This window comes from Pinus tabuliformis, chromosome 9 (genome assembly GCF_031772625.1).
Source record: "Pinus tabuliformis cultivar Carrire ecotype Pingquan chromosome 9, CPIR1, whole genome shotgun sequence".
Lineage (NCBI taxonomy): Eukaryota > Viridiplantae > Streptophyta > Pinopsida > Pinales > Pinaceae > Pinus > Pinus tabuliformis.
The window spans coordinates 746485583-746495728 of NC_142307.1; the positions used below are offsets into that span (position 1 = coordinate 746485583).

Sequence of the window (10146 nt, forward strand, 5' to 3'; positions counted from 1 at the left end):
CAACCTAAAGGGTGAGGGAACAACTGAACAGTAGATACCTCCAATTTTGGAAACATCAACCATCTCATATCAGCAAGAGCAAGAGAGGTAGCATGGTGTGGAGGTTACATCCACCAGGCCACAGAGCAAGCAAGGCTCGGATATCAAGAAAGCATTTATTGAAATAAAGGCTAGAAATGACCCAATAAGGATCCAACTTTATAATCAATTGCTGAGAACGGCTCCTACAAATCAACAAAGGCTAATGGTAGCCTATGATATTCAAGAAGGGAAAATGACCCTTAGTCACTTCAGGCCCATAATGCAGCAGCCACAGTCAGCTGCTGATTATATTAGAACCAATTTGGAAGTTCTCTCTAAAGACATCCACCCAATGGACCAGATTGAATTACATAAGCAAACCAGAGAAATGGTGTATTCCACCTTGGCAGACAAGGCATTGTTAGCTCACAAACTGTAGAATTCATTGCACAATACCTCTGCCCAATTAGAGTTGGAGAAGGCCTCCTCATTAGCCAAGGATAACATAATCAAATCCTTGGAGGAAATTATTATTGAGCTGGGACATGATCCCAAGGATCCCAAGGGCATATAGGCCTTAATAAAAAAGAAAGAAGAAGATATTGTAGCCCTCAGGAAGTAGCTCAAGCTGCCAATTACAATGCACCCTCAAACCACAAAAGTTGCACAACAGAAAGAAGAGGAGGACGTGGTGAGTTTGGTGATGACGATGAATGAGAGACTGGCAGAAATAGAGAAGGCATTGGAGGAAGCACTACAAGGAAAACAGGGAGAGTTGGCCTCTTAGCCATCTCAAATGGCTCCAATTGTCACAACAGCTCCTCCAAACTATAGTAGTAGTCCCTCCCACTGTCCCAGAATCAACAACAGGTACCAGCCTGAGCATGTAAGAGATGATGAAGGAAATAAAGGATTTAGAACTCCAAATGGTAGAGCTAAAGGAAGCCAAAGAAAAACTGGCCAAGATAAAGGTGAGCTATGATAAATCAAAATAATTGTGGCTGAGAAAAGAAGAGAAGTAAAGGCCTTGGAAAATAAGGTAAAATCCTTGGAGAAGGACCTTACTCTTTACAAAACTCTGGCAGAAACCAAAACAATTTTTTGGACTAAAATTGGCCAGTCCATCACTGATCAATGGACATCAATACAGACTATCCATGACCAAATTGAATTGATAGAGATAGCTCAAGTTGAGATTCAAAAGGTCAGAGCATTATTAGCAAACAACCCCGAACAGGCCAATAAACTAATTCATTTTTTGAATACTCATACCATAGAACAACTAGCAGCTCTAGATATCAAGGACAAAATAGGCACCGTTTTGACAGTGAAAAAGGTGCTGACCATGAGGAATTTTGTACAAAATATGGAAAGAAAGTGCCAAGAAATGCAAACAAAAATAAATGCCTTTACAGAAAAGTTTGCAGTCTTGCAGAGCAAAGGGTTACCTAGCTTATTGACCAGCAATCAGAGACTATTGACACATGAACAGTATGCTCACAGGGTAAATACCTATGTTACCAATCAAATTACAGCATCATCAAGCATCTCAGAAGACATAGTACCTCCCTCTGGACAAAGCTTATATGACAAATTGGAAAATTTGTTCTACATTGAACATGAGATGACACATCTTTTTGAAGTCCAGCCCAATTACTACAGGTATACTGAAGCTGATGAAACATTAATAAAACTACAAAGACACCAGTTGCCAACAGACCAATGGTGGCATGGCATGTTGGAGGTTTTACCAAGGTAGTGTTGGCGCTAATTCTTTTTTGATTGTCTGCATTTAATCAAATTTAATGCGCGTGCCACATATCATAAATATGAAAACAGCAAGGAAGGAGTTCACGCCAAAACGCGTTAAGGTAGAATCAGGCACCGATGGAAGGGCCTGGACAGCAACACAGGAGCACGAGATGAAGAGACAGCTACCTGCCAATTGGCTGAGTCAAAAAGTTAAATATATTAGACCACCTAAGGCAGCCAGCACAACGCAAGTTACTCCTACATTCATTGCGCTCTGTTTTCAATGTCATTTACTACCTTCGATGAAGTAGATGGATGAAGTTAATGCTTGATATTTTCTATGAGATATTTTGTAACTCTTTTTATAAATACCTCCTCAAGATATGTATTGTTGTTGGTTGGTGAATATCATTCTAGACCTGCACTGTAATTTTGAGAACCCTTCTGAATAAAGATTGATGGAATGCTTGGCTGGTGAATTTTCTGGTTGTGGAATTAATGGCAAAGGAATATGTTGTAGAATTTGTTGGACACCTAATCCTAAATGGGTTAGTGTGGAAGCCGAATAGACCAAAGCAGTCCAAGAGACCTTGGGATCTGAAACCCAACGGTCACAACAATGTACTATAAAAGTATATCTCCTGTTAATAAAAAATGTACTGCATGATTTATCTTTCATATTATCTTTGCTGTCCATGTGTGTTTAACATGGTATCAGAGCAGGCGTATTCCTGCCCTGCAAATTAATTTGAGCCATTTGTTTTATGGCCTCTCTATGCAGTTTATTTCTGCCATAAATTTCATGAATATTTTCTCATGAATATTTATTCAGCTCAATTTTAGCTGCAACCTGATTACACTGCTGCTAGTGTCTGCTCTCCATATAGAAGCGCCTCCATACCCCTGACAATGCCTGCGCTGCTACTCCATATAATTAGCCGCTACACTGCATGCGCTCTGTCCTGAGATAACCTGGCCAGCGCTACACATCTGTCCTTGTAACTCCTGGTCTGCTCCACTGCTCCCCATATAATTCAATAACTGATTACCTGCTTCTGTCTGACATTCATGGGAATGTTTGCGCTGCCCTTATACGTTGGCGTGCTCCTTATTCTGCCTATATGCTGCCTCTCATAAAAGCGTTGCTTCTCCTAGTTCTAGCAATCTAATAACGCTCCTCTCTCATACCTGCAATTTAGGGTAACAATCTTCACTGCTATGGTCAGTCATCTGCGCATCTTTGCCATCATTTTCTGTGCATTTTATTCTACCGTTGAAGAATCGATTCGTTGCATTGAGGCAATTTTCGCTATGTCGAATGGTGTGGCCGCTGGAAAACGATGTGGTTTTACATTGTCTTGAATCTGTTGTGGTATACACTGTGGTTTTACAATGTTTTGAGTCTGCGTACCTCCACTTCGCCAATTCCATCCTGCACATTGTAGCCAGCACGCATGCCATTTTCCGAATCTGGTGGTATGAATCCCCTTCGCTACGCCTCCACCCAACGGCTCTGTTGGTATACTATAACGCCTTACCACCATATCTCTGCTCGGTCATATCTCTGAGTAGCCATACCACCATATCTCTGCTTGGTTGGTATACTATAATGCCATACCATCATATCTCTGTGCGCCATTGGTGATGTTGCTCAAGTATGATATTATGCGTTCAATGGTCACCGAGTGGTAGTTACGGAGCCGGTGCTCGCCTCTGAGAACGCAAAAATTGATGAAGCCTTCCGGAATGTCTGATGGATGTTAACATGGTATCCTCATGTCGTGAGTTCGATTAGCGACAGGGTATCCTCACCCCTGGCTACAGAGGAAACTTGCAGCCTCTATTCCGTGCTATTTCTCCTCCACGAAGACGTCGGCACTCGAGCTCTCAATCGCGTTCCAGGTCACCTTCAGGTTCCCGCTCAAGGTCTGCTGATTTATCCGCAAGCGACTGAAGACCAGATAGCCAGGCTGTCGACGACATAAAATCTTTGGAATCACGTTTATGCAGTTAAGTCTCGTGTAAAGTAAATTGATGACCACAATTTGGCTGCTTTTAAAAGCTCAGACATGGTATCTGGTTCCGTTGCCCACATTCCAGTTGACATAATTAAATGCTGTGTTGAATGGTAGCGCAGCGGAGGTGTGATATGAACGCTTGAATTTACTGTGCGGTGTTACATTGAATGCTTCCTCTGCTTTTCTCTGATCTCCCATGCGGTGATAGACTGGTGTATTGTGTGATTATTGAATGTGTGGAGCGCTCCTTTGTTTCTGTTCTCGTATGCTTGTTACCATTTTTGAAATATCTACGTTTGCATACTTGAGATTGATGGGGTGAGAGAGGCACCATAGTTCACATGCCGCTCTGCATTATTGCATAGACAGAAGAAAACTGACTTTCACAGTGGCAAGTTGCCCAAGTTGTATTATGTGTTGGTAAAGGAAATAGCACACATAATCAGAGACCACTTGCGAATCTGCAGCTGAGCCTGAGCGGCAGAGATAAACATTATCTGTGAGTTGAGTAATCTTATCTGAAGCTCGATTTGCCACATACATTCCTGTGCTTGTCCGCGAATCAGCTCCGAGCACCACTCCTCCATTGTAGGTCACTCCGATAATTGTTGTCCCCATGGAGTGAGGGGCATTCATCCAGTCCATATCCATTGTTTTAGTCTTGTACAAACCCTTGTCTTGCCCTCAAGAACCGTCGCCGGAATCACCAAATCGGATCTGGTGGTAGATTAAACTACAGAGCTCGTCCGCCTCTGACCAGAGCTTGAAGGGTTGAAGTTGTAGAGACCCACATCAATTTTGGAAGCCTTGAATGGTGCGCTGGCACTATTTCATTATGTTGCGAGTTGTTTTGAATTGAAGACTGCCTTAATACTAGTGTTGAATGGACCGAATGACCCTCATATGCATTGGTCAAAAGCGCAGTGGAGAAGCAATGTAACGGTTTTTCTGGATGTTGAAGAATGTATCGGTTCATTTGCAATCGATCATCAGAGTTCTGCTGGAGAGCAAACAACGTTTTGATAATCCAGAAATGACATGCCAGAAGGTCTTCCTCCAATGCTTCCCTCTTCAAACGCTTCAGAATCCTCTGTCAGCACCTTAAACTAAGTGAAGTCACTGCACGGCAGAGACTGTCACCAGCATTCCGAACATTTTCCTTTTTGTCATCCATAGCTCGAAAAGCTGTGATCCAGACTCTCTCCAGCTAATTCCAGGCGATTTGAATCATTATCAAAAGCATGTGTTGACACCTCTTCTGGATCTGGAATCAAAACTTTGGGTCAACTTTCAGCAGAAACGCATAAATATCAACCTAGCGCTGATAGAGCAGAAAAAGCAGTGCTACCAATTTATGCCAGTGGTTGATGTGCATCTCTAGCCTCTTGCTCAGGTTCATTGATAGACTCAAATTCCTTCTACTCTGCAATTATTGACTCCTTATGGTATTCAGCATTCAGTGCTTTTTCTAGAAGTGATACCCTCTTTCTAATAAACTCAAGGAGCCTCTTTTGTATATCTCTTAATTGGGCAAGAAGACTCTCTGAAGATCCAGCTTGAGGCAGCTGGCTTCTCTTCTCAGTTGCCAATGATGCAGTTGCTGCTGCCCCAGTTGTGGAACTGAATTTAAAACTCATTATAGTTTCTGTTCCTTGATTCATTTGTTGCACATTTACAAAGGATTTTTCTGTGTCTTTGTACTGTGAGTGGTGTTACTTTTACTCATTGGGTCATAGTTGTAATCAGTCTTTTAAAGGGGTGTAATTTTGAAAATGAAGAATATGCCTCGAATTATTGAAATATTAGAGTTCTTAAAAACTCTGATATATTCCTCTAATCATGAAACATTCTAAATCAGCAAAGGCTCTCTGTCAGAAATTCAGACATGTCTACAATATGCGCAAGAGAAAATTGATTTTTTGCAGCTTGAAACACAGCTACAGCAAGAAGAATTAAAACGAAGGAGTCATTCTGAACCTGTTTCTATTCAGAACAATGAAGCAGACTCCCATAAACAACAAGTCAATATTGTTCAAGTTCATTCAGATCCAGTACCCGATAAAGCAACAATTGTACATGCAGATGCAGAAACTCAGTCTGCACTTCCCAAGCCCATCATCAGACCTTGGGAACAGCTTGTCCACAACAAGCACAGAACTGGTCTTGGATATGACAAGGACTTGTCCTTTCATATTCCAGACTACACCAAGCCCATTCAGTTTCAGAGTGCTGGATTCATTCATGACAGTTCACCTGCTCTTCATGACAGTTCAGCTTCAGCTGTTCCAGACTCTGCCCCTCTTCCACAGCAACAACAACAACAACAGATTGTGAAATGCCAACACTGTGATCGAGTTGGCCATTTGAAAGATCACTGTTTTGATCTTCATCCATGTAAGCACTGTCATAAAACCAGTCATTCTTCACACAGATGCTTCAGAAATAAACGTCCTGCAAGAACAAAGATTCATCTTGGATGGATCGCTTCTTGGAAATGGGCATCAACAGCCAAGAAGATATTCAAAACACATGTCAGAACTTGTTCCAGAGTATTGAACAGTCTTGCAGTTGAGTTTTCTCCATCTTCTCACCTTGTATCTAACAGGGGGGGAAATGATGGTCATCTACAAGCTTCAAAGTCGCATCAAGCGAGCCTAAGCCACAACCTGCCACACCAGTTTCAGAGTTGTAGCTAGCGACAAAGATGCCCCTGAACATGCCTTGAGTTGGCAATCTGGGACACTTCCTCTAGCAGAAGACTTCAGCTTCTTGCCAGTTTCGGAAGCATTCCAGGAACACAATTGAGAATACTTCCTCTAGCAGAAGACTCCAGCTTCTTGCCAGTTTTGGAAGAGTTCCAGGAATTGCATTAAGCATTCCAGAGTTGTTGGTTATCCTTAAACCATCACAGGTTGAGACTTCCCTTTTTAGGTTGAAGTTTTACCTTTTATGCGGGTGAGACCTCCCTTTTATGGTTGAAGGTTTCCCTCTTTAAAACAATAGGATCACTTCCTCTAGCAGAAAACTTCAGTTTCTTGCCAGTTTTGGAAGAGTTCCGGGAACTACACTAAGCGTTCCAGTGTTGGTGGTCATCCTTAAACCACCGCCCTTTTTACCAACATTTCATAGAGCACATTCAGCCTAGTGCTGCCATGCATTTTTTGCACATTTTGTATTACAGCTCTCTTCTTGGACTCATACATAACCCTTCGGATTAAGGGGGGGAATGTTGGACACCTAATCCTAAATGGGTTAGTGTGGAAGCCGAATAGACCAAAGCAGTCCAAGAGACCTTGGGATCTGAAACCCAACAGTCACAACAATGTACTATAAATGTATATCTCCTGTTAATAAAAAATGTACTGCATGATTTATCTTTCATATTATCTTTGCTGTCCATGTGTGTTTAACAGAATTCTCATGTTACTTCATGGTTCAATAGGTCTTTTTTTAACTCTTGTATTACTATTCCTATGTTTTATATATCATCTATATATCATTTTCTGAATTGCAGGAAAAACGAATAGCCCAGAATTTGCTTTGCTGTACTCTGTGTTCAATTCCTATCAATTTTTATGTTTTCTTCAGGACTAGCATAGGCAGGAATTCTTGACTACTCCTATCTCCCTGGTTCTCACACTCTAAATATAATTAAGGAATTCTTAACTGCTCCTTGGTAATATTTATTCATTTTCCCTCTGTTAGCATAATGAAAGATTCTTAATTTCCTTTCATTCCCTGACTTCACTTCATCTTATTCCAGCTTGAGAATTGTTCTGTGTTTAACTATCTTGCTCTGTAGTTTCTCCTTTTGCCAAAGAAACCATACCCAGAAGTTTATTGCCATTTGACTCCATTAATCCAATGGTCTGAACTTCTCATGCTTTGCAGCCCTGCTCTATTGAATGTCACCTTCCAAACACCAAACAAATACTTGTGCTTCATAACTAGCCTAACATATAGCAAAACAAATCTAAATCGTAAAGAGAGAGCCCTCTCTGGTTGCAGATTGGATAGAATCTGTAGCTAAAAGACTGGTTAGTGGTTACCTCGACCGTATTCCCTCCTTAGAATTTTCCTAGGGAACAACCTGAGTGATAACATCATTGGCGACTCCACTGGGGATCTGAATGACTGTGTTTGTTACTACTGTCTATTTTCTAAAGTACAGATGGAGCCTGAAGTTAGCCAGGTAGCCTTTGAAATTGTTTTTGCTATGCATTTACAGGAGTAAATAAAAGTTGCTTCAGTCAATCTCCAGCCCAGTTTTAGGCTTTAAAATAGCTGTTTCAAAAATTTGATCAGTTTCCTCTTGTTTTCAAAAAATCTTCAGGAAAACTCAACCCTCTTGCAAGTTATATTTTCCTAGAAAGATATTATCAAAAGCATCATCTTTCAGATATTTCCAGAAAATACCAAAAGCAGATTTAGAAGTTGGCTTCAAAGAAGAAAACTCGTTATACTAGATCAAATCCAAATCCCAATCCTCCAACTATTTTTGAAAACCCTAACCCGATCTCTAAGAATCTTAAAAAACAAGAAGGTCCAGAAAATACTGCTAATTTAAATCTCGATATACTTTAGCAAAACCTTACCCAATCACCTCCTGGAAAAGCGGTAGTCCTGTCTACGCTTGCTGCAGCTGCTTTTAGTTCACCATCATCACCCCAAACCATCTTTTCCACTCCTCCATCCACTCCATTTATCTCAGCTATTATCCCTGTGCTACCAGTTGTTCCATTTATACCTGTAAATATGGCAAACCGATATGCCCCTCTGCAGTTGCCTGCAAATCTAGGGGCTATGCCTCAAGATTACTAAAGCAAAATTACATATTTTAATGGTACTGGCTCCTATACATCCCAACAACATACTAAGAAAATGATGGACTACTTTGAGAATTATGAAATTGATGATAATGATGTGAGAATGAAAATTTTTGTCCAAAGTCTAACAGGTGATGTGAGGACCTGGTTTAGAGCACTTGCTCCAAACACAATTGCTGATTTGGATGCCCTTTACCAAACCTTTTTGAATAGATGGGAAAATAAGAAGGACCCATTGCATATCCTATCAGAGTATGACAGTTTAAAAAGAGGCCCACAAGAAACTGTCCAGGATTATGTGCTAGATTCAATAACGTGTACAATGCTATTCCTCAGAACCTTAGACCTCCACCTGACTTAGCCTTAATCAAATTACCTGATGGATTTGATTCAGATATGGCATATCAGCTATGGGAAAGAGCTCCTGCCAGCTTGGAAGACATGCAGAGCATAGCTGTTAGTGTAGAAGCCAATCTGATCTCTAAAATAGCTCGAGCTAGAGCTGAAAGAAGAACTACTTTCAAAGAAGAGCCTTCTGCATTTGAGCAAAAACTTGATGTAATCATCAAAGGAATGGATAGATTAGGTGATAGAGTAGAAACCATTGAAAGAAAATCCTCTTGGGAAGGTCAACCAAGCAACACCACTAGAAATCCAAACTTTAGAAAAAATCAAAATCCTAACACAGGCAAGGCTGGCCCTGATCAGAATATCAGACCTCCATTTCAAGAGAATTATGTCGAAGCCTCAACCTCTAGTGAGCCAACAGAGGATACCCAAATCAATCTAATGGGTTTGAACACTGAACAACAAATCTTTTTAACACAAGATGATCAAGAAGCTCATAATTTCAACCAATTTCAAACCAAATCCAGAGAATCATTTGATTTCAGAGAAGGATATGACGCAACTGTCTATGAGGTTCATAAACAGTACAAATTAAGAAGCAGAACGGTAGATGTGCCTGAACCTAGCAAGCTGAAAGATACCAAGCAGCCTAAGAAAGCAAAGGATAAAGCTGCCCTTACGGAGCTCCCTGCTAAAATAGACCTCAATCCAAAAGAACCCACGGTTGAGGACATAACAGACTGGCAGCCCTCAAAAAATCAGCCATCCACCTCCTTTCCTCCAAAAGAAAATATAAACAGCTCTCCTAAAAACAGTTTCAAAGCAGATTTAGGTCATAACAGCACTCATGATGAAGAAAAAACCACTGAAAACACAATAGAAAAGGAAAACCTTGCTGCCCAGAATACAAAGATTCAAGTGGAAAAACCTTTCAACCTAGAAACAGAAATAGGTAAGTTAAAAATAGCCATTCCACTATCCGAATTGGCTAGACATGAGGTTTACAGAGAACAAATCAATAGGTCACTTCAAATATCAGAGAATAGAGATGTAGTCAATGTTTTAGATGACCAACCAGAACTAATTTTTGGTCCTGAAGCAAATGGTAAAACAGTAGATGGAGGAGTCCCTTCATTCTATGTAAGCTTAAACATTCATGACAAAGTGCTACATAACACAAT

At 40.8% G+C, this 10146-nt stretch overlaps 1 pseudogene; it reads right to left on the reverse strand.

Annotated features, from left to right (window-relative positions):
- Positions 1 to 3623: 3623 nt before the first annotated feature.
- On the reverse strand, positions 3624 to 4442 carry LOC149150863 (proteasome subunit beta type-6 pseudogene; annotated as a pseudogene).
- Positions 4443 to 10146: the final 5704 nt, after the last annotated feature.